Here is a 25,044-nt window from a genome sequence, read left to right as displayed (position 1 = left end):
GCCAAATTTATACTGCTGATCAACAGTCTAGCTATTGTGCAAACTGGGGTAAGGAACAAACTGGTTTGGGAATAGACCCCAGGGAATAGACAGACGTATAGGCTTGGATTTTGCACCTTCAGTCCTCCAATATGAAATGTGCTTTCACTTCCCCTTATTCTAGAATAATGCATTTCAAGATCCTAGCAGCATTCAGCATGAGAAGAACATATCATGTGTCTACACAGCCCCTAGAAAAAAGTATACATGGAACAAAGGCACATGATCCAAGCTATATTTTTGATGAAAAATGTCAATATTATTTGGATTTGACATCATAGATCAAATCTACTTCCCATTACAAAAGTAATTTTAAATAGTACATAGCTCTGCTATGTCATGTTTCACATGGTAAGGTCAGTAGTTGGAATAGAATAAAATGCTTCTGCTTTGGATTCTGATGACTTCTCTAAGGCTGATTCCGCATGGGCCAAAAACAGCAGTGTGAAAACGGTGTGAAAATGGTGTAAAAGGGTTTAAAACAGTGTAAAAGGGTTTATACTGTTTTCACACTGTTTTCACACCTCTGTTTTTAGCCCATGCGGAATCAGCCTAAAGGACTTGATAAGGCCTCATGTTTCGCAGCGTGGATGCAAATGTTGAAAATGGTCTTGATAGGTTCCATTTCACATATTTTAAATGCATGCTGTCATACTTAGACAACATTCTTGATGAAGTTACAGCTTTTCAGTGTCTGTGTAACATCTTTGCCAAGAAAGAGGGGACCCCAATATTGTAATTAAATGAGGAATAACCTCTTTTTTCTCATTTGGAGACTCAGAAAAAAATATGCTTTTTAATTTGTGCTATGCAACAACCCTCCAAGCATTTTCTATATCCGATTTTGCCATATGATTTTGTGGTTGTATAATCTATCTTTTAAAAATCAATAGTGGTCATGCTATTGATTCAATATCATGTGCACTGCAAAATAAAGATCCCCTCCCTTTATATTTACTCTTGCAGTCTGTCAGCACTTGTGTCCTGTTGTTATTAATTCAGTTTAAATGGGATTTCATTATGATTACTCTTGCTACAGTAAATGCCCTTTAGCATCCATTGTGATAATGAACAGAGTAAAAATCATTTGGCATTCATACAGATATCATACTATGTTCATTTCCATAGGAAAATAATTCTGCTTTTTCTACTTTATTGTCTTTTTCATGTTTTGGGGGATGTATATTTTTCTAGGCTAATGACAAAACATAGGGAGGAATTCCACTTAAACTACCAGGAATTCTATCTCACTGTAATTAACTATGGCCCCTTCCGCACGTTCATTACGCCGACCCAACCCCTTCCGCCTCCGTGCGGAAGGGGCCATAGACGATGCTGGGACCATCTGCATGGACGGTCCCAGAACCGGCTGGGACGACCCGCCTCTTCCCCGTCCTTCCCCACTCACCTCGTTGCCATCGTCACCCTGCTGGCCTCCATAGACCCGCCCCCGCTGCCCTCCGACTTCCAGGGGTCGGAGGACAGCGAGGGAGGGCCTTCGGAGGCCAGCAGGGCGACGACAGTGACGAGGTGAGTGGGGAAGGACGGGGACAACAGCGCATTCCTGGCGGTGCCGTTCGCGACCGCGCTACCAGCCACTGAATAACAGCTCTGTAGCCTCTAAAAACCTCCCTCCAGGAGGGTGGTTTTTGGAAGGTGGGCCTGAGGGGCTGCCCTGGGGAGGGGAAGGGAGCCAGGTTGGGCGCTAAGCTCGGCGATTTGGCAGCGCCGGGCTTGTCGTGCGAACGGCCTCCCTGGGGATCAGCAAGCTTTTGCCAGTCCCCTAGGGCTGCTCGTTCTTGGCCCATGCGGAAAGGGCCTCTGAGTACTTTTAGAAAATAATTACCACGAGGTCACCAACTTAACTTTTTGAGGGTTATTTTTGTCATTTTCAAATGTTGTTGGCCTTACAACAAAATTATTTCCAAGAAGCCTGACAAGACCTTGAGGCATTTGAATGCACCTTTTGCATGGTATGTGACAGCCTGAATAATCTGGATAAGCCTGACTTTATCAAAGCTTGGAAACTACACAGAGTTAGTAATGGATGGAAAATTACCAAAGAAGATTAGAGTTGCTATGCAGAGGAAGATAATGACAAACCACCTCTGCTCATCTTTTGCCAAAACCCTATAAGGTGCAACTTCATGGGGTTGCTGTAGGTTGGTTGCAGCTTGACGGCACTTGATTGTTATTATAAGTAAAGAAAAATTAAGTAAAACTTATGAGAGTTCCTTCCTTCCTTCCTTCCTTCCTTCCTTCCTTCCTTCCTTCCTTCCTTCCTTCCTTCCTTCCTTCCTTCCTTCCTTCCTTCCTTCCTGCCTGCCTGCCTGCCTGCCTGCCTGCCTGCCTGCCTGCCTGCCTGCCTGCCTGCCTGCCTTTTCTTTTTAATATTTTTATAGTACACCAACTACAAGATGGTATACCAGCCACCCTACACACAGAGATAAAAGAAAAAGCAGATATGAAATAAAAAGCATCAATTTCTACCGCACCCCACCAAAAATAACCATTAACCCATACAATTAAAAAAGAAAAGATCAGAATAAAAAGAGAAAAAGAATTCTAACCAGTTCCCATCCTTCCTTCACCTCTTGCTGGTCACAACATAACGTAAATGACAAAATGACCCTTTTGTTTTTCTTTCTATCCATCATGTTTCACAGGTACCATGTTTCCCCAAAAATAAGACAGTGTCTTATATTAATTTTTGCTCCCAAAGATGTGCTATGTCTTATTTTCAGGGGATGTCTTATTTTTCTGTGTTCTGTTCATCAGGCATGCTTCCAAACAAAAAACTTTGCTACGTCTTACTTTTGGGGAATGCCTTATATTTCGCACTTCAGCAAAACCTCTACTACGTCTTATTTTCAGAGGATGTCTTATATTCAGGGAAACAGGGTAGTACTGCATTGCTAAGGTTTCTACAGCTGATGCTGCCTCCCCTCCTTCCTCCATCAAGATACCATGAAGCAGGCTCTGGTGCGACAAGTAGACTGGGCGGATATCAAAGAAAGTTTGGTTGTAATTTGGTAATCTTGTATGGCCAAAATGCCCCTAGAAAGAACCATATATAATGGAGAAATGGTTGTCTCAGGCACACTGTGCATAGCACCTGGTTTTGCCATGGCATTAACACTAGATTTCAACAAATGCTAAAAAGTATTTTTTCAATACATTATACTTTGACATATTCCTAAGACAACTCTAGCCTTAGAAAGGTAACTCTTTTATATTTATAACTATAAAACACTCTTCCTTTTCAAGCAGTAACCAGAATGAATGGAATAGCATCTTTTTGAAACAATTGTTGACGCTTTGAACAGTTTTATTTTAATCCATGTGTTATGTAGTTAGCCCTTTTTGACATTATCTACAGCTGTTGGTAGGTTGCTAGAAAAACACAATTCAGAATATTAAGTACAGAGGAACCATTCAATAAGAGTGGTTCGCAAAATGGAAGGCCAACAGAACAAACTATAGAAAAGACATTTACCTAGACATAATAAATTCAGGACACTCATATGGGCCATTCAGTTGCCAGGTGTTCTTAAGGTAGCAAGTAGGTCTGGGTTCACTGTTATGAGGAAAGTTTTGTGTTAAACATGTAGAGCATGGAGATCACTGAGGCAGGATCTGTATACAATTTTTTTAAAAAATGCTAATTTACAAGTTCTTTTCAAAGTACAGATCAGGAGCACAGCTCTCAAGGTAGTCAAACAAGAAATTTGGCTGAGGCGCTTACATTTAAGCTAGCTAAGGCTTTATAGTGTAGTTTGAATTCTTTAATGTTTTCAGGTATAAAAAGGGTTTTACTGACTAGACACCAGACTGGATCCTCTCTCTCTCTCTCTCTCTCTCTCTCTCTCTCTCTCTCTCTCACTCACACACACACACACACACACACACACACACACAGAGAGAGAGAGAGAGAGAGAGAGAGAGAGAGAGAGAGAGAGAGAGAGGATTCCACCCACAGCAGCCTGCTCATTCCCAAAAATCTGCTCATTACCAGAGACAGGCTTAACAGTCAGGTATACTATTTTCTCTCAGAGTAGAAGTAAACCACACTGCCACACAGACCAAGCTACCCTTCAAACTGTGACTGGATGCTGAAGTAGCACTGCCATAGGCTCAGCTGAACAGCTGTTTTTCCCTTCAGGGGAAACACAAAAATCATTCATGTGAAAGCTATCATGGGTTCACTGACTATTTGCATACACTGGAGGCTGCATCTGTGTAGTCACATAACTTGAGAATAATGGTGGAGGAAGGTGATATTATGGATCTTAAATAAAAGATGTATGTATTAATGACTCATTCTTACATTTTTGGTGAAAAAATCAGGTATGAACAAAATATGTCATTGCAATTAGATGAGCAATACATGTAAGCATGTCTGGTCTGACACCTGTTTTTCTTTTGTAGTCTTTCTTTTGAAAATGAGAAGATTCCTTATAGTAAATCAGACCACTGGTATGTCAAAGTCATTATTGTCTACTCTGACAGGCAGCAGCTCTGTAGGATCACAAGCAGAGATCTTTCACATGACATGTTACAAGATTCTTTTAGTTGGTGAGGCTGGGGGTTAAACCAGAGACCTTCTGCATACAAATTGGATGTTCTACCATTGAGCTTTGATGTATTCCATCCTGTGGATATAGATTATTGGACAGATTGTTCGTTGGTGGAAATTCTGATTAAGCAATCTTTTCTGATTTGGCTGCAGGGAGTTTCCAAACAACCTGGAATCTGTGTTGGCAAAATATTTCTCATGCACACATGAAGACCCAGAAAATGCGTAATGGTAACAGAACAAAATTTCTCTCTGAAATTTAAGTTTTGTATTACTACAAATATTTAGGCATGGCAAAGTTCCTGTGACTTTAAAAAAAATTGGCCTAGGAGTCTTTGTTTCGGGGCATGTTCACATTGTTACCCATTACCCTGTTTGCAGCAGGGCAGGCATTACGCATCAGCTGGCTTTTTGCTTGCGTCTGGGGTGATGTTTTATGTGTTCTCTATTGCACATGTGTGCTTTAATTTTAATATAATCTGTAATGTTTATCTTTAATCGTATCGATAGATAGATATATCGCTAGATCAATCTATCAATAGATCAATATTAGTAGATTAATATATTGATTTATTAATAGATCAATAGATTGATATATCAACATAAAAAGAAAAACTATTAAGGAAAAGTCTTCAATACAACATCTGTACACTTTGCCCAAACACTGATGATCTTTTATGGTGGGAAATGGGCGGGGGAAGTAATAGCAGTGTGCCAACAGCAAAACTGCAAAAGGACAACATGAACTGCCATTTGCTAATCTCCCTGAGTTCATGATGGTGTGTCTCCCAGTGTGTTGTAAACCCAAGTGTCAAGATCAATGGGCTTTTCCCATTGCAGTCTGGAATCACTGATTGCTTGTGTATAAAACTATGAGGCTTTTTGATCAAATGCAAGGGCAAATCAGGTGTTTTGTCAACTGATCAAGTGTCAAGACTAATGGGTTTGGACTGATAAAGTGTGAAGACCAATGGGCTTTTCCCATTGTGGTCTGGAATCACTGATTGCTTGTATATTCTTTTTTATTCAATTAACCTTTATTGGCATAATAACTCAATAGCAGCGTACAATCAACCCCTTTATGTATATTTGACGATGACAAAACATAAAAATTTTGCTACTGGCTCCAGAGTCTCCTTACAATTACCGCTCAAAAGGAATATAATTTTTTTGGTTATCAGCATGTTCTTCAAGACCCATCAGTAAGGATTCTAAATATTTGCTCCTAGGCCTCTTTTAAAAGGGGCAATACAATAGAACATGAAGAACTGACTCTTCACACTCAGTTCCACAGGAACACGTTCTTTCATGATGGGGAATTCCCAAGCCCTTCCCCTGTCTAAGAGCAGAGGGTAACACATTACATCTGGCCAGGGTCAAGGCTCTGCGCCATCTGGCCTCAATTAAACCATGGAGATAGCTAGCAACAGTTAAGTTGGTAAGGGAAATTCTCAAATAGAGGGGACAACAAAACTTGTCAGCTTCCTTCAACAAGAAGAGGAATTCTTCTTGGTAAAGTCTTTTTTTTATGGCAAGATAAATTTCTTGTTTTGATAACATGGCCAATTCATTAAGAGACATCCCCAAAGAGTTTAGCTTTTTTTCAATTCAATTCCACCATTTGGTGGCACGAATGCCAGCTAGTGCCAGGTAGGAAAAACTCTTGGCATCTTGATTAAAACAAGTCTGAACTCAAAATTTGAACACCAGAGACCAAGCCTTAGTTACCAACAAATGCTGGCCCAATTCCAGGCAAAGCACCACACAAGGAACTAAGTGAAGGAGACCAAAGATTTTAGAAAGAAAGCACGATTGTACCCTTTCAACATCTCTGTTTCAGGCCTCAATCCATATGGGGATTCCATATAAGAGTTGCTAATTGCTTGTATATAAAACTATGAGGTTTTTTGAACAAATGGGACTAAGGGCAAAATCAAGGTGTTTGGATCTTCGATCCTGACAGAAGATCTTATTACAATGTGCAGAGGATTAAAACTTGTTTATCCCAAATAAAGCTTTATAGGGAACTTATGTTTTTGAAATACCGTGTTACCCATGAATGTCTTATTTGTATAAACCTGACTATTGTTTTTGCAGTGACCCAGCTATTGTAGTTATCAGCTTATTTATTAGTGTTTGATTTCTATAATTAAAGACAGGTCCTATTCTAGAGCTTTAAGAAGTAAAAATAAGGCAAGGAGAAACTATTGGAAACAAGTATTTCAATTTGCCACACTTTCTGCATCAAACCATTAGCATGAGGCATGTTTGTTGCACAATCTAATGAATTGCTGGAATGTTTTAACACTTCCATTTATTGTGTTACCTGCTGAAGTTTGCTTACATTTTGGTTCTGCTTTGTAACAGAATTAAGAAAACTTGAGGATGAAAAACACTGCAGATCTGTCCTGTGCATTCCCTGGAGCTGGGCTCACAATACATCCCAGAGAGAGACAAAGCAACAGCTGCTAATGTAAGCAGGAAAAGAAGATCATCCATCTTGCAGGACACTTCATTTCCACCCCTTCATTGGAAGAATAGTTATCAGGCAGAGAAAGTGACTAGAACACCCAATAAGAACAGCTGGAGGGTTTACTTTCCTAAATAGCAGTTAAGAATAGAAATAATAATTCAGACATATTTGTAGGATATCTACAGTGTTCAGCTTATAGGAACCAGAAGCTGAGATCATAATTAAAAAGGAACGTGCAGCATAATAGAGGCACTACACAAGATTGGCAAGCCAGACAAGAAGGAGTTAAAATGTTTTAACATTTTTTTATTACAAATGCACTTTGATGTATTGAGCTTTTTCTTTTTTATCTTGATACTATAGACATTGCAGTATATGAACATTTATGATGTAGAAGCTAGTGAGGCATGGAAACTAAGAAAGTGCATGGTGATCCAAAAAGTCCATCAGCCAAATCACACCACAGTGGCTTGGATCCAGACTTGCATTTACACAGGCACACAGATTTCTGCCATATACTGTGATTTTCCTGGCCAGTCTGTCCCACAACACCCCCAAATTCTCCCCAAAAGCCTGTTCTGTTTAATCCCTTAATCCAAGCCAATATTCTTCTTTAATCTCTCCAACCACACAGTTGCATCAAATATGTGCCTGAAATCTTTTAATAATATGCATCTGTATTATGAACATTCTTCTATAAATAAAGTTGCCTTGTATGAAGTGATGCTTTTTAAAAACATGATAGAAGGTAGAAGATCTAGGTCACTCAATTCCTAGTTGCTCTAACCACTACAATCATCCTGACTCTCCTTGGAAAAGAAAACTATCTACTCTGTAATGCACAACTCACATCAATTGTAATACATAAATCATTTTTAAAAACAGACTTTCTTTTAATGCATGTGTTGAATGAGAGTGATGGAATTACAGGTTTGATTTGACTTGGTCATTCTACTCATTTATGGACACATGGTAAAGCAACCTGGCTGAAGTCCTGTCAGGTCTGTTCATTCAGTGCTTGGACAGAAGATTTCCTGAAAGTCCAATGTAGACCATCTTCAGTTATAGGAGAGAAGAAAGAAGAAACTCCTTATTTTTTTATAGGCATGTATAGCTTTAGTGAAGCTGAATTTGATGTGTAGGCAAAATAAACGTTTCTGGCAGTACTGTTTGAAGACATTAAATATTACAGATCAATATCTCTCTGTTTAGCTATGGGGAAGTAGAATACACTACAACCCAAGGAAAATGGCAAAAGGTTATCAGACTATCCTTCATTAAGTTAACTATATGAAGTACAGACTTAGTATTAATTTTATGGCTCATAGTTCCTATCACACATGAGGTGAATTAATAATATGAATATGAAGAAAAACAATTTATTAATGCTAATAACCCCTCCAATAAAATTTCCAGGAGGATCTATAGTGATAAATTGAATAATTATGAGTATAATTATGACTAACTAGGACCATAATTTCATGCTAATGCAATAATAATGACACAAAATGTAGATCATGAATTTTAACTGCTCAGTTATTTCAAATTTGCAGAAGGGCAGAGCAAAAAAAAATCCTGTTCAGAAAAAAAGAGCAAAAAGTAGCCTTTTCTTCTAAAAACTAATCAAGTTATTCTACTGAGAAAGAAGGACTATTCATGGCTTAAAACAGACATTGCTCTGAGAATCATTAGCTGTGCTATCATGAATATCTTACTATAATTAGAAACGGTAAGGCAGAAAATAAATCTTCAGTGATGCATATCATGTGGCGAGAAAAGTGTATTTATCCTATGACAAGCGGTTATCACTTGTGCAGGAAAAAAGAAGTAAATCACCGTTCCCGAGAATAACAAGCGGTATAAGCAAAAAAGAAAGGTGGTTTTAAGGAAATCGTTACAGTACTTTGGCGACATGATATAGAGAATTATAGCACATCCCCATCATGTGTACGGTAAAGTGTCTGCTAATATTGAGAGGGTTTTTAGACCAAGTCCATGTCCCACATAGTCGCCGCCGCGTGTCAACCGCTCTGGCAAGGAGCACTGCCTAATTTGGTGATCCACATTGGCCCCTCTGCAGACGATCGCGGCTGTAGCCTCCAGACCCGGCCACAGAGAGCCTTTCACGAGCTCTGGCCCCTGCACCTGGGTGGAATCGCTCTACCTCCCAGCTGTCCCGGGGCCCTCGCGGGCAACAGACCTGGTGAATTCCACAGAGGCCTGTAAAGACGGAACTAATATTCCTACCTGGCTTTTGGAGGGGCTGGCCGCGGTTCTATTGCCCCTCCACTGAAACCGGAACTAAGCTGCCTTTTCCATCCTGGTAGGGCCCTGATTCCATCCTGGGCCCTGCCTCTCCTTCGCCTTCTCCTTTGGCCTATAGACCGGGCGCCTGTGTGTGTGTTTTTACACAACCTTGTTGTTTAATCTGTATTTATTGTTTTAATTGCTGCTGAATTTTAATGAGTTAGATTTTATGTTATATTGATTTACTGTTCTGGAAACAGTCATGTTGTGAGCCGCCTCGAGCCCTTCGGGGATGAGGCGGCCTATAAATTTAATAAATAAATAAATAAATAAAATTAATGTCAGGAATGAGTGACAATGTGGAAAGGAAGAATTATACATTTATATAAATTCAGGTTTTACATCCTTTTCTCACCTTCAGCTGTATTCAGGTACTGCAGTCTGCCTGTCTCACCTGTTTCCCAATCATACCTCATTTCCATTTCATTTCTGCTGAACTGCTGGCCAGCGTGACTCATAGCCCGCCATTCTTCAAATGTGCCCCAAGCATGTCTTCTCCCTTTGGCAATGGTTGTGAGCGCCATTTCATCCATTTTTCCATAGAAACACATTCATAACTTGGTTTTTAAACTTGGTTTTGTGCTTAAAATAAGTAGCTATGCAGATGCACACCTTTGAATGTGGATGGGACACGCATATTAGCTTAACTGCTACTCAGATTTTGGAACGAGATTTTATTATTTTTGTATCAAACATTGCTAATGGCATGATTTGCAGGTTGCATACTTCATAGTTTACATGGTATTTAGGTGGTTCTCCAATGCCCTATTTTTTTCCCTGCTGGAAGAGAAAATGATAGTTCGCAAAAAAAAGCTTGGAGACTCGCTTGGGTTTGTCATGCGATAGATCCTGCTTAGGCTCCTGGGGTTGCTGTAGATTCTCCACCCATTGGAAGCATTCCCTTAACAGAGGGAAAAGAACAGGTGGAAGGGGGGCTATAGTGATGGAACAACCAATCAGAATGCAGGGGAAAGGATGTTTGCACCTACATAGCTATGTATGTATTCTTTTTTTAAAAATGAACAGGTTCATGTGAAAGGGCAGAAAGAAAATGGATTATTTTCCCCTGAATTCAACTCAATTCCTTCAAGGAAAATGGGCACCCATGCGAAGGAATTTTCTTTTGAAAAAAAAACTGGACCAGGATTCAAAAATAATGGATGAAACCCATTTTTATTTTGCTGTTTGGCATCCACCAGCCATTCACCAGTCTATCTCCACAAAGCCACTTATATTATATTCCTCGGCTTTCCAACCTCATATTTTGTGCTGCAGTCAACAACCCCATATGATAGGTGGGTTAAAGGCTAAAAATATACTAGCTAGAAGCTTAAATCAATCCTATCAATTTTGTCTCAGCCTCAAAGCCGAAAGAATGTAAAGTTTGCAGTGAGCACGAAAGCAGTAAATGACAGTCACATATTTCCACCGTTCAAAGAAATTCTGATTCTTCAGTAAAAGTTTAAGTTTTTTCAATTGTTGCTTGTGCCGCTTGGGTCAGAATCTTCATTCTGTGCACCATGGAGCTTGCTCACGGCTGACTCAAAATTGCACACACAACAGGCAAGTTCTACAAATAGTCTTCAGAGGCACTAAAATGCTTTTTAACCACTGTCATAAGGTAGCTGTGGTTAAACAGTAACAAACATCCAAGCTTAGGTGAGTCATGCAAGTCAGGGAGTAGCAAGTCACCCAGAGGTTGTATTCTCCCTCAAAGGCCAAAACCAGCTTGGAAAGGACTATGTCCCTCCACCTGCCTTTTACTCATTTAACCAAGGCTGAAATGCCTACCATCAACCACTGAAGGCATCTTTTTCTTAAAGCTACAAGTGTTTTTTTACAATGTTGCAGATTTTATTAACCCCCTAGTGTATTTTTCTGTAAGCCTGAGGTTCCCAACCTTCAAGACATTTTCTTTCACATAGTTCTTCACTGCAGGGCCAACAAGGCTTCTGGCCTGTATAATAATGGGGATGGGGAGCTCCTGGTACCACTGAGGTTTCTCCTACCATGCAATCATTGTTGCCATAGCCTGAGTTTTAAAGAGTTCAGATTTTTCTGCAAACCTGGGTGGTCCACCAAGGGAAGACCATGAATCCAGAACAGGGTTGAAACTTAAGAGAACTGCAGAAAGTATAAGTAGAAATGTGATTGGCAGACAGAGAGGAAGTAACAAAACAATGCATTTATACCCAGAAAAAGAAGTGCAAAGATGACTAGCCTCATCAAAGAGAACTATGAGAACTGATACACTTGGGAATGGTAGCTGTAGTGAAAGATGGATATCTAATGCATATTTACATATTACTGTGGGGCCTTGGAACTAAATAAGGCAATCAAAACTCTTAAGGTAGAGGGCATTTCCTATGCAGTCATGGAGACTTCCACTAAAAGAAGGGACTTCAGTTAAACGGATGCGCCGTGCACTGGCATCATGCCTGGGAGGGGCACGCAAAAAATCAACCTACGCATGCCCCCCCACTCTTCCCCATGGCACCCGGGTGCCCCCACTCCCCTTCCACAAGTTACCTTGAGTTCCAGCGCAAACTTTTTCGAAACTTTTAAAGAGCTAGTAAAAGGCCTTGGATTCTTCCCCAGAAAAAAAGAAATGAAAGCTCATGAGGAAATACAGTTCCCCAAGGAGACCTTGGGGCTCCACAAAGGTCCCCTGGGAAATAGTATTCCTCGAGCAGGGTTTCTTTTATTTTGAGGAACAGGGCGACTTTTGCAGCCTGAAAAAGTTCTGAAAAAGGAAAGGAACTGAAATCGCAAAATCTGCAAATAAAGGGAGACTTTTGCACCATAGGGGGGCACTTGGGGGGGTGCCGGGGGGGCGTAGGGAATCTTGGAAAATCGGAGGTGGCACTTGAATGCAGTTTGACCCAAACTACGCCTCTGCATTTCTAAAATCATTGATCACTTCACGGAACTCGGCGGGATCCATGATCTTTATTAAACGCCTCATGGGTACGACATTAATATAAAAGGCTCAGAAGCAACAGAGAAAATCCATTTGTACTGGCTAGGAATGTATATGTTTTAGCCAACTACGTTTTCACCGTTTTCCATAATTAAATACTTACTGATGAGGGCCCTATATTCAAAACCTAACTTAGCATCATTTACATGGAAAAAGATGCCTTAAATCTGTTCGTCAAACGGAGAGATGCATAGAGTTTTGGCGATATGTTCAGAACAAATGGATTGCTAGAGAAGAAAAGAGAGGATGTCATGCCTTTTCATAAACAAAATAAGATCCTTTGCTGTGGCGAAGAACCAGTTGGAGTAATCATCAGTGCATGCACGCTTTCTACATCATGTAAAGAAAAATGTGCATGCTGCAATTTATTCTCTAAAATCGAGTCTTTCTTTGGTTTTAAAACCTAGCGCTTTGGAAATAGTTTTCAAAAGAAATAATAAATTAATTCCTGTAGATTACAGATTCCAACTTTAGGCTTTTCAGCCACTCCCTCAACACCATTTTTTAGAATGTCATACTTTAATGTCGCTAAAGCATATGTCCTCATACCGTTTCAACACCGTCACCATTTTCATTAATGTTTTCCTCCAGAATTATTTTCCAAATTACATCAAGAAGTTTTCACCTTCAAGGAGATAGCAATATCATGTTGGGAAATTGTTTTGGTAGTGTGAGGTTGATGTCCTTAAAAACAGGCACTACATTGCTTTGGGCAATAATGAAGGTTGTTATTGTCAATTTCTGTGGCCAGTGTCTGTCTGACAGTTAAGCTGTTTTTCTGCCCCACTAACTAATACCTAATTTTTAAAAGAAAAACACAAGGGTAGTAGGTTTTATTCAAGGCTTCTTTTCCAAAGACACCAGGGTGCATTAGAAGCTTAATATAAACATAGAGCATTTAGTTCAGAACTAAACTTCCAAGAAGCATGAGGTCTCTAGAAAGATATCACCGCCACAAGAGGCGTAAAGGGATTCAGGCTCAGAATTCCAGAATCAAATCTAAGGGTTTGCAGAAACATTGAGAAGGGGTTTAACATACCTGTTTTTGCTTTGTATTGTCATCGGTGCAATTCCTCAGGATTTGGTTGTTGCATAGTACATATCATTACTCCCAGATTTGAATTGCCTTTGATTTTTTTAAAAAAAGGAGACTATGCAAATGAAATGGGCATATCTTAATTGCAATTGTCAGCTACCGATGTTAGATTTATAGTTCATGTATTTCGAAACTTTCATTAACCAAAGGAAAAATGGCCTTCTCCTTCAATTTCCTATATGCATATATATATTTCTTGATTTCTTGATTTCTGAAGATAAAGAATGAGTGTGAGTTTTTAAAAATTATTATTCAGACATTGTCTTACAGGTTTCTCATCAACAGAAATACTATGGGTTCATATATATTTTTAGTTTAAACCTGTAGTTTATAGATATAAAAAGTGTCTTCTATATTCTATTGTCAAAGGCTTTCACGGCCAGAATCAACCAGCTATTGTGGGTTTTCTGGGTCCTGCCACAACACAATTTAATCTGTACCATCTTTACCTGACCTTTCTTTGAAGGAGTTCCAGACAATGCATTTGGTCCCATGCTCACAAAATTTTACCTCACAACAGCTATATAAAATAGATTAGGTTACCGGTAGTTCAAAGCCACCCAGAGATCAAGTGGGCATTTAGACCTAGGTCTGATAGATTACTTGGTTTGCATGTTTAAAAACTATAATTAAAAGACAGTGTTGTGTCCTGCTTAGAATCTGGGAGTGCCATATCTGAATCTCCATTCTGCCATCGAAGCTTGCTGGATGACCTTGGGCCAGTCACACACTCTTAGCCTAGCCTACTTTGCAAGGATAAAATGGAGGAGAGGGCAATGATGTACACTGCTGCTTTGGGTTTACCAGTGAAGTAAATAAATAAATAAATAATTTGTTGACTGTTGCAACAGTCCTTAGGTCATCTCTGATACATTACTTCCTTTTTAAACTGCTGAAATTTAGTAGCTTAGCAAATCATGTCCTTATAAAAAGTTGATGTGTTCAACAACATTCAACCAACATGTGGAATGTGCTGCTGGTTTGTCTCATTCCTTTGGTAAATCTTTGGCAAATGTGGTTTGCCAGAGGTACAGGGCATTATTTTTGCTTTGGCATAGCCTCCATTAGAATAATCCAGTTGCTGTAGCAGGTGTTTAGGTTTACCACAATTTTATTTCAGAGTCAATGTCTCTTTCATTGGGAGTTACAGGCTCTGTTTTGCATTTTCAACAATCCTCTCTGTTGCAATAATTATTTATTGCAGTCGGTAAAATACTAAGTTCAAACGTGCTCATGTTTTATTTCCTGCTTGCTGATCTTCTGTCAAAATTGTTTATTGTATATTTGGAGTGGTTTTTTTTATTAAGGCACCAAGGAAAAGTGTTCCGTTTAATTCCTTTCAAAGTGAGAATCTTGGCATTTTGTAGCAATTCATTTTTAATCCACATGTCATGGTGGCTTAATACATAATTGCTGATGTGAAAACCATTTTTGATAACCAAAAGCAAGTGAAACCACTGAGGGAACAGTGATGGATTTGCTGCCACTATGTTTCCTATTCATATGAATGAAATCTTCATAGCTGGTTTTATAGCTGGGATAACAATGGATGTAAAAACAAAACTTAAGACAAGAACCAACACTGCATTGATTAGAAACTGTAATCCTGTAGCTTATATGAGCATCCAAATAATAGAAATATTTTCTGGTAAGCAAAAGGCGACATGCTACATTTTATTCATTTTATGCAAGGCTTTTAATAAGCAGAATATTATTAAAATAAAATATGTTCATAAAACTTGGCAGGTCAGTTCTATGCATGCTTACTAAGAAATAAGTTTAACTGAATTCACTTTATTAAATGAAAAAAGCAGAAACATTTCCTGTTCTGAAACTAACAGAAACTAATAACAGTTAATTAATATTTGTTTTCCTGCATCTGATTGTTTGCTTTAAATAGTTCACCTCAGAGGAAGCTAGGTAATAATAATCAAATTAACAAGATTTTTACAGCCAGCAGGTGACACTGTACTTGCAACAGAAAAATATTTTTTTATTCCGTGGTGCTTCCACCCAGCTACTAGTTGCTAGCTTGGGTGGGCTTTCTTGATTTACATCAGACTTCAAGTCTGATGTAAGTCACATCCTTAACTGGAAATGGCCAGGAATTCGACCTGGTATTTCTTGTTGGTTTCAAAGGTAGTACTGAACTAAAATATAGCTGTTGAAGGCTTTCACAGCCGGATTCAACTGGTTCTGCTGGGTTTTCCAGGCTGTGTGGCCATGGTCTGGTGGATCTTGTTCCTAACGTTTCACCTGCATCTGTGGCTGGTATCTTCAGAGGTGTATCACAGAGAAAGGTCTGTTTCACACAGTGAAGAACTATGTGAAGGAAAATATGAAACAGACTTTTCTCTGTGATACACCTCTGAAGATGCCAGCCACAAATGAAGGCGAAACATTAGGAACAAGATCCACCAGACCACGGTCACACAGCCCGGAAAACCCACCAGAACCAGTCAAATATAGCTGTTTCTCTGCAACCAATATAGCTAACCTAACTTTCCCTGTTACTCCTCCATTGTTGTTGAGTTGTGTATGAGAAATCTAGCCAATTCATAACAATCATGTAAGCTACTGTCGGGTCTTATTTTCCCCAATCCACATGATACTACCTTATACTGAATCAGGTCAAAATCAGTTATTATTTACTTAGACTGACAGAGGCTGTCTAGGGTCTCAGGTCTTTCATATCACTGACTACCTGTCATAGAAAGGCCTTCAGGAACCAAAGATTCTCAGTGAGTTCTTAGCGGGTTTAGTCTAATGAGTACACAGAGCCTGGAACCAAGACAAGGCTAGAAATGGAAACAGTGAGCTGCAACCTGAAACACAAAGTTGCTGCCACAAGCTAGCTCAGCTACAACCTCTCTGTTATAGCCAGCCTCCCATTCACTAGTGAAATAACCTCTTGCATCTGGGTTACTTTAGTCTGGCTCCTGCCAAGACTTTGCATCCAATTCAGCTCACCCCCTAATAGATGCCTGAAACCTGCTGCTGCTGTGCTCGCTTTACTGTAAACCTAGCGCGCCAGGGCGTCTCCCTCCCTGCTCCTGCCAGGGCTCTATAGGGGAGACAGAGGGCGGGTGATGGAGCTGGCATGGTCCCCTCTGGCTTAGTATCAAGAGGCTGAAGAGTCATAGAGCTAGATCTTGGCTGGAAAATCTCAGGCCCTTTCCGCACGGGCCAAAAACAGCTATTTGCATGGGGGGTGCTGCTGCATTGTGTGAACGGCAGCAGCTGGAAAGTGCCATCCCCCCTTTCCCAAATGCCTTACCTTCCCTCCGACCTTCCGGCGCATTGTCCAGGCCTGGGGACACGCCCCCCTGCCCTGCGACTCCAGAGCTGTTGCGCAGGGCAGGAGGGCATGTCCCCTGGCCTGGGCGACATGCTGGAAGGTGTGAGGAGGGAAGGTAAAAGGCATTCGGGGTTTGATGGCTGCCCAGAGAGCTGAAACGCTGTCTTCCCCACCCTACCGGGACTGTTGTTCATCGCTTGAGAGCAGGGCGGCCGGGGGGAGTGCTCCACGTCGGGCTCCCACCACCCAAAAGCGTGGCCATGTGGAAAGCAGACCTCAGAGCTTGGACCTGGCCTGTGGATCCCAGCCTGGAATGTTCCTGCACCTGAGAGCCTGTGGACCTGGTCCGCCTGCAGGAACTACTGAGTTAAGCTCAGAGCTCCTGCGTTTACAAGGCAAGGAGTGCCACATGGGAATCTGGAACGCCAAAACTGTGACCATGCTCAACCCTCTCTCATCTGGGGTCTCTTCCTGCTCAAGGGGTCCTCAACCAGACCATGCTGAGCCATATCTCTACCTGATGCTTATAACTGGAGATGTCAGAACTTGAACTTGGGGCATTCTTCATGACAACCAGATGTTCCACCACTTACCCACAGTCACAGCCCCTCGTCAAAGCTCTACCTGAGGACAGGAAATGAGGCAGCACCAGGTTCAGCCTGCCCAAGCCCATCAGAAGACAAGGGAGGGAGGCAGAGTTTGGATCAGCTATTTTGAACCCTACATGAAGCATGGAAGATTACATCTAGCTTATCTCACTTGAGCCTCATGTGAGGTTAAGCAGTTTGCTAGGAGAAGGGAAACAGCTAATAAGGTGGGGAATTGGAGATGGGGGAAATCAGAGGCAATTTACAAGTCCTTGTGGGTTTCCCCCGTGGCATGGTCCAGCAGCCAACACTGAGCAACTTGGCTAGACTTTTTCCAGAGATACATTAGCAGGGAAAGGAAGGAGGGGAAGCTGAAGATGGGGCAGGGGATAAAATAGTTCTGTTGGTGAGTGGGAAAGAAGGACACAGAAAAAGGAGATAACATATGGGAGCTTTCACGGATGGAAAAGAGGATATAATGGAGAGGGGGGAGATGGAATACTGTCCACAAATCTTTGCAGGTTCCCAGTTGTCTCCTTTTCATTCTCTCCCCCTCCCTCTGCACTCACCAAACTATGTAACAGCACCAGCAAGGTACCAGAATCCAGAGATTTCACAATCTTCTCTGCTTATCTCTGTTTTATTAATTTTTCATCTAGGATTAGTTATATTTATAATAAATAACAGCTGTATTGTTTATATCTTGAATTGTGGAAATTCAACTATCCATTCATAATAAAATGTGTTTAACATTCAGTCAGGACCATTGTTTTTGTTTAATTTGCATATAAAATTTAGATTAACCTAGACCATAGTAAGTAATACTATGATCTGATCTTTGTTCAGCATATATACATTTAAAAAATTAAGTTCCAAGAAGGAAACATGATTGATGTAAATATATGACATGGTAGTGCCCCCAACTCAAACAGAAGAGAAGATATGTGCCAAGCCACCTGACTTAAGGCTGAATAATATTGGATTCAAATTAATAATTTCATATCTTTTTTGTTTTCTTAATTTAAAATTATGGAAGAGTTTGCCATTCACAAAGGAATAAATACAGCAAATATAATTTATCATCACCCCAAACATGTTCAGACACAATAAATAATGCATTTGCTATAAAGGAGGAAATAAATGCTTAATGACAAAGGGGAATTGGTTTTTAACAAAGCTGAAATTGGTAACTTCATAGAAACAACTTTTGGAGATGTTCCAAGGAATTCTTTTCATATATTTCATTTAGCATACAATGTGTATTAGTAGACAGGAGATATCTGTACAGTGTATGGAAGAAATAACTTCCTTCCATTGGGATATGCCTTTCTTTTGAAAAACAATTAGTTAAGATAAATGTTTTTGGTATTGTAACCACATACATATTTCTTAAATAATATCTAGATTAATTAGGAAAAAATGACAAAGGACTTCTGTGGATGAACTGGGGAGGGGGTATTTTTGATTTCTCCCAACCACTGCAGAACTCTTGATTCCCATCCAGTTTTGTTTTGGGGAGTACCCTGTCTCCCAGGAAGAAAAAAATGGGGAGTTTTGGCCTGCAGCAGGAAAAAGTCATGCTATGTGGATAGAAATCATCCTATCCACAGATTTTGGGTGGATCCAGGCCATTCAGGAGTATTACCAGAAAGAGAACTAGAAACATGTAGACTATGGGTGCTGTAACACAGAGACACAACCCAGACTACAGGAGGGAGGGTTGAGGGCACAGCTAATGGCTGCTGATAGCCCAGACACCCCACTCACATGCACACACAAGCTCTTCAAGCAAATCTTGTCAGGAATCATATGCTGCCACCTTTTGAGGGAAAAGTTATTTACAGGTTTTCTTAATTTGATATTACAGAGAGATTTTACGCTTTTCTTTTTCTTAGGCAGAGAATACTTAGATGTTACAAATAGTTCAGAATACTTTTACTTTAGCTATTTTAAATAAAAGGATGGGTCAGTTCCAAAATATATATCTTCATACACTAAGTAAATTCCTTTAGGGTAAACTTTCCTACATGGTCCTGAACAAGATCCTAAACCACCCACCCTTTACTCCTCAGGGTTTCACACTGGGCTGGGACAGAGCAAGCTCTGGGGTTTCTCTAAACCCTCTCTTGACTCTGCCAATTATACAAAGCACACCCTCAGGAACTCTCTGGTCCCATATCTAGGTGTGACCTCTTTTGAGACTACAACCAAGCCCTTCATGTGGTTTTAGGATTGTCCCCGTGAATAGATTTCTCTCTGATCTTTCACCAACACCTGGCCACCTAGCCTCTGATGAAATATTGATCTTCTTCTCTCAGCTTTTGAGAGATTTCTTTGAGAACTCTGTCACACTGTTATTCCCACTTTGTCTCTGGCTCTCACTGCCTCTAGACATGATCTTTGACTGACTCAGTCTGTGCCTGACTCTTGACTGACTCAATCTGTCTTTCTCAGCCAAGCACACCCTCTCAGTGTTTCTGGCTAACTGAAGCTTAGCCAGCCAATCAGGTGGAGCTCTGTTTATCTCATTGTGCACCTGTTCTGTCTGGACTTTTTAAATTAACAGTTTAATTCAGTAATCTGCCACAGGTGCGAAGTGAAGGTTACCTTACCATCATATGATGGAAAAAAGAGGCAGAGATTCATTATTCAAGTCTGTAAAGATTGCACTTGGCTGAATTTGAGGTTCATATCAGGGATATGCAGGATGCAACCCACAAAAAAGAAAAGAAAATGGGGCCTCCCTGAAATGGCAGGGCAATGGCAGGCTGATTCTCCCTGACCATGGATGGAGCAGTGAAAGAGAGGGAAATATAATGCTTCCTGCCTGGCTGTTCACAAAGGAGTGGCTGCATCCTGGGATTTTTCAAAAGGGCCACTAGTTAAGTGATTTTTAAAAATCCTGGGTTACAGGAAATAAAACAGAGCAGGCTCATTTGGGGAGCATGACCTGTCCTAACCCCCACTCCCACCCCCCTCATTGGGTTGGTTACATAGCATCCTACGTCCATGACTTTGGGCCTGTGCAGAATTGACCAAAGTAAAATGTTTTGGATCCCCTTTGAAGAGGAAGACAGGATACAGAACAAGCAAACAAGCAAATAAATAAAATCAGGTTTCCCTTATTATTAGAAGGGGGAATTTACAGTACAGTTGTTTGCTTTTAAAACTGCATAGAAAACTCATCTTCAGTTAGCAAAACCGAACAAGACTGGAAGGGCTAAAACCCCCCTCATGAGCTGTCTCAGCCCCACTCACTTCACAGGGTGTTTGTTGTGGAGGGGGAAGGAAAGGAGATTGTAAACCCCTTTGAGTCTTCTTACAGGAGAGAAAGAGGGGATATAAATCCAAACTCCTCCTCCCCTTCCTCCATGTAACTGGATCCAAAAAATCCAAAAAATCAGTGAGACTTAAAAAAAATCGACAAACAGAACAAAGCCAAATAGTTTACTTGGTAAGGAAAAATAGAGGAAAATCCTCAAAGCATGTCAAATCTTGCATCAGCCAATAAAAATGGTTTGATACCATCTTTTCTGCTCTTGGTTTTCTTTCTACATCGCCAGTAAATGTAAACAGCAATGTTAACTAATGGAATTATAAAGATCTCAAGACTGGTGTGAGACTAGTGTGAATTGTAGGTGCCTGTCTGTCAATTCATGGGGTTTTTTTGCTGAATAATGAACTCCCAAAATTTGATATCGTTGCCTGACTCATAATGTGTTCAGGACACGATACTGCTGCTGTCAAATCAACTTCAGATCACGCAAATCTGAGACTAGCCTTTGGGACGGAATCTGAATTGGATATGCATGAAGCTGGGTAGTTTGGATTACAGTTAGGTCTTCCCCAGGATATGTTTGGTAGCTGAAATGTCTATTATGATCTGTCACATCCAAACAAACTTAGGATCCAGTTTATTTGGGGAAATGTTTTGATGTATTCACCAAACAGCAAAGTTCTTTTTTTAAAAAACTCACACTTTTTATCAGCATCCCCCCTCCCGCCCCCAACTATCTTCAGTTGAAACTCAAACTCTGCAGATCTGTAAGAGCCCTAGATACCTATGAGAAGGGGTTTTTTTTTAAAAAAAGATCTGATTTCATGTTTAAACATGAGTGTCCCAAATATATTTTTAAAAGAACATTTTTTTGTCTTTGTTTTGTGGAGGGAGGAATTTTTAACACAGAGTTCCTGAAAAATTAACATTGTAGAGGAGAGGGAGAAGTTTTGGAATGTGCTATTTTATTTTTGATTTTAACTGAAACTGTTCTATTATTGTAAGCTACCTTTAACCATGAGGAAAGGTGGAATATGAATGTTTTAAAACAAACAAATGAAATTCAACCAGCAGAATGATATGGCACAGTGGAACTTACCTGTCTCTAGAAGTATTTTATAAAGTCCCCCCAAATTCTTCTCTGTCATGATCTGCCCAGTTGTGGTCGAATCCTGCCATGTCTCCCAGTCAGAATGTTGGATCCTTCCCCTTTCCCTGAGTCTGCCATCTGCCCATTGTTTTAGTTTCATTTTCCAGGCAAGGCCTGATCTGCTTGTTAGACACCTGCTGGCTATTGTTCCTCAAAGCACTGGGAGTGTGAGTTGTTTTGATTTGGTGAAGGTCATGCTATCCTCTTCCCATGAGATTGTAATGGAGTTATTCTCTCTCTTGGAAACTGGTACCTAGAGGTGGTATTATGTGGAGTGGGGGTTTGGTGGGGGGTATAATGGTGGCTGTTTTGGCACTTGAATTTTAGGTCTGGCAGTATAAGTCTTTTAAAAAGTCTAAATAAAAAGAAATCATCTGAATACAGAGTCTCATTACTGAAAATTCCAGGGATACAGAATTTCCAGGGGAAATCCAGGAATTTATTTGTTAATTAAAATATTTATACCTTGCTGGTACTCTTGGCTCAAACATCAGAAACAATGTGGGGGATAAAGTAGAAGGTTCCAAAATCACTGCCTGATCCTCCACTTATCAAAGTGCCATTCTAGCATTCTGCTGGTGAGATGGCATTTTTGGATCTTCACCAGAACCTGGAAGACAAACTGGGCTGGCCATGGTTAGTGCTTGAATGGGAGACCACTCAAGAAAACCAGGATTGCTTCACAGAGACAGGCAATGGCAAACCACCTCTGATCTTTTGCCTTTACCCCTATGGGGCCAGCATAAGTTGGCTGTGATGTGGCTGTACATTTCTCCATAGCAGAACTACAAAGCATGTTTTGTCAGAACTAAACTTTAACAAAATTAATAATTGGCTGTAATAATTGTAATAATACAAATGAAACTATTTATGAAAAAAACATGCTGCATCTATGGGTCAAATGATATCTCTGTGCACATCTCTGCCCATAGTATATTAGTGGTTAATCCTAAAGTAATCTTATGTTTCATTTCTTACTTTACTCTTGCAAATTTCTCCCCCCCCCCCACTTGTATTCAGGGGTTGTATTTAAAGTTTTCTTTTTCTGTGTTAGCCTCATAGCATGACTCTGACAGTTCAGTATAAATTGTCTTTTATTGCTTCAGGGAACTTGCAACTGGAAGATATATATTAACTGTGTATATTGGTAGATGAAATCTTTCACCTTTGGGGGATTTCAGCTTTTAGACCTAGCATTTTAAACCTAGCATTGGTAAACAAACCAAAGTGACCTGCTCTTATGGTAATTAATACTTATTATATTTTTATCCTGCACTTCTTGCAAGGGCCTAGGAGTGGCATACATATTTCTTCCCTTCTCCATTTTACCCACGTAACAAGCCCACTTGAGAGAAAACTGGCCTGAGGTCACCCACAGAGCTTCACAGCTAAATTGGGATTTGAACTTGGATCTCCTCAGGCCTCAAATAACACTTGAACTACTAATCCCCACAGGCTCTTTTATACTTTTTAGAAAAGCTTTGTATGCCTATCATTAGGTAATGTCATGTAGACAATAAAGTACCCTAAAGATAAAGAGGGAAATTGTAAGAAATAATGTACTATGTGAAGTGGGACCAATTCAGACTAATACCATGAGTAATCTCAGCAGCAAATCCAACCTTTACCAATTTAGCTTATTAACTTCCTCCTTTCCTTATCACATTTTGAGACCCCTGTTTTCTGGTTAGAAAAAGAAGAAGAATTTGGACTTCTATCCTACCTTTCTCTCTTGTAAGGAGACTCAAGGCAGTTTACAAACTTCTTTCCCTGCCTCTCTCCACAACAGACACCATGTGTGGTAAGTGGGGCTGAGAAAGTTCCAAAGAACTGTGATCAGCCCAAGGTCCCCCAGCAGGCTTCATGTGTAGGATCAGGGAAACAAATCCAGTTCATCAGATAAAAGTCAGCTGCTTATGTGGAGGAGTGGGAAATCAGACCCAGTACTCCAGATTAGAGTCCACCACTCTTAACCCTATACCAGGGGTAGGGAACCTGCGGCTCTTGGCCATGCTGGCAGGGGCTGATGGGAATTGTAGTTCCTGAACATCTGGAGAGCCGCAGGTTCCCTACCCCTGCCCTATACAATGCTGGCTCTTTTTTAAAGCTTCATGTTTTACCATGCTTAGATCCAGATCCAGCTTCCTTCAGTTTCCAATGGTCATTGAAGATTTTTTGGAGTAAGTCCAGGAATCAGTTGAGAACCCCTTCTCTGTGCCATCACCTGCTGAGAGTCCTTCGGTATTCAACTTCCAGCTGTTATTAATGAAGATCAGAGAAAGAACAGAAAGTAATCAGGAGATACTGGGAAAATCTCATTAATCCCTGTAGAGAAAATAATGAATTCCTTTTATGCTACATTCTAACAAGTTTCTGCAAGCAGGATCCTAGAGCCTGGACTGACCTAGGGCCACTGGTGTAGGGGAAGGGGAATTGAAAAGAAGCTGTTCCTTCATGTGTTTATGTGAATGGATCCATGTGCATTTTCACAGCTGGGGATGCTTCCTCAGAGTGTACATCTATTAGTGCCAGCTGTGATTTTTTGGGGGGAGGGGACTGATTTCCAAGTATGCCCAATTTTAATGCTAATATTCAAAAGTCCAGCTGAACCAACCTCTAAAACATATATGAACATAGCGTAACAATGTCTGCTTTTATAAGCACTGACTCCTTTTCATAAACAATACCTTCCTGCATTCTTCAAGCAATGATACATCATTGGCTCTTGCCCGAAAACCTCTCTCCTCCCACTTGGTGGAGTCCCAGGATGCATAAAACATGTGAAGGTGTGGATTCTCATAGCTCTAAAGATACCTTCATATTTGTATGTCTCATTCTTTCACTTCAGGGCCTCACTTTCCTTGAGATCTCCTTCTACTTAAAGTAGCAGGCAGGGTGGAGAGAGGGAGAACTGCACCCAGGGCACATGTGCGCCCTTCGCCCCTCCACACCCCTGCCCTGCCCTGCCCTGCCCCAGGAATGTCCTGGAACACCCTGCCCCCCCAGACCCCCACCCCTCCCTTGCACCGGCATGTGCCCAATGTATTGCACCTCCCAGCCCCCTTGGCACTATGCCAATGGTGACAGGCATTCCTTCTACAGTCTGTCCTAGAACACAACATATTTTGTGCCTTATGGTTTGAGGTCCAGTGTTTAGTCTTTTCCAGAAATCAGTATGTTTCAGATTATAAAATACTGAGCTTGAGCTTTTTCTATCAAGTACCCTCACACTTTTGGCACCAATCTCAGCCAGTAAGATAG

The sequence above is a fragment of the Sphaerodactylus townsendi genome, linkage group LG06, assembly GCF_021028975.2.
Source record: "Sphaerodactylus townsendi isolate TG3544 linkage group LG06, MPM_Stown_v2.3, whole genome shotgun sequence".
Lineage (NCBI taxonomy): Eukaryota > Metazoa > Chordata > Lepidosauria > Squamata > Sphaerodactylidae > Sphaerodactylus > Sphaerodactylus townsendi.
This window is presented reverse-complemented; position numbering follows the sequence as displayed.